Genomic DNA, 1,180 nt, shown 5'->3' with positions numbered 1-1,180 from the left:
CATGGTCTTTTCAGTTGCCTCATGTGAATGTGAAAGCTGGACAGTGAAAAAAGAAGACAGCAGAAAAATTGATGCATTTGAATTGTGGTGTTGGTGAAGAATACTGAACATATCATGGGCTGCTGAAAGAATGAACAAATGTATCTTGGAGGATGTAGAGGCAGAATGCTCCTTAGAAGTAAGGATGGCAAGATTTTGCCTCTCATACTTTGGACATGTTCTCAGGCAGGATCTGTGCTGGAGAAGCATAATATATGTGGTAAAGTAGATGGTCTGTGAAAAAGAGGAAGACTTTCAGGGAGATGGATTGACACAATGGCTGCAAAAATGGGCTCAACCATAGCAATGTTTGTGAGGATGGCGCAGGACCTGGATAGTGTTTTGTTCTGTTATACCTGAGGTTGCTATAAATCAAAACCAACTTGATGGCATGTAATAACAGCAACATATCTATAGCTTTCAAGAAAAATGAAATTCTGTCCTATGAGTAGGAGATCAATGCCACTTGATAACCAAGTATAGAAAGCACACATAAAGGGTTTAATCATTTCCTTATGATTCTGACCATTTTGGTGTATAGTACTGTCATATATTCAGTTTAGTCAAGTCTTTATTAGTCTTTAACATTCTGAGTTTATGTGATTAGCAGATATTTTAAATACTCTATATCCTTAAAAATGAATGTGTTGTTGTAGACAAAGAACCAATTAATATAGCATTTCATGAATTATTTAGCAAAATGTTATTGATCATCTACCACGTTAAGCACTATGCTAGATTCCTTTGATCCAAGGATGAAGAAGACCCCTTTCTGCTCTCAAGGAATTAATGGTTTAGTGGGAAGGCAAGCTCATGAATAGGTATATTATATTATGGCATGAATGGGAAGCTGGATTTGGAGAAGATTTCATGGGAACAGTTTAGTGCAAGATATATAGAGGGAAAATTTTTGAGAAGAAGAACAAGAAAATTTTCAAAGCAGGAAAGAGCTAACGTGGAGGTCCTTTCATATTAGACCTAGATGAGAAAGTATACACTCCAAAATTCACTGGGCTATGTGTAAAATCAGTAAAAAGATGATGGATATGAAATCACAGTATAAGAAATGGCCTGTCATCCTAGAGCTTCAGTTTTACATGAAGACTTTGATGAAAATAAATTTCAAATGTTTACAGTTTTA

General features: G+C 35.8%; 1 protein-coding gene across 1 annotated transcript in view; it reads left to right on the top strand.

Annotated features, from left to right (window-relative positions):
- The window catches only part of OTOGL (otogelin like), a 251,434-nt gene that overhangs the window by 216,474 nt on the left and 33,780 nt on the right, over positions 1 to 1,180 (top strand). The gene's annotated exons all lie outside the window — the stretch shown is intronic.

This window comes from Orycteropus afer, unplaced genomic scaffold (assembly GCF_000298275.1).
Source record: "Orycteropus afer afer isolate SDZICR_OR568_19922 unplaced genomic scaffold, OryAfe1.0 scaffold00375, whole genome shotgun sequence".
NCBI lineage: Eukaryota > Metazoa > Chordata > Mammalia > Tubulidentata > Orycteropodidae > Orycteropus > Orycteropus afer.
Note: the sequence above shows the minus strand (reverse complement) of the source record. Positions and strands in the feature narration are given on the sequence as shown.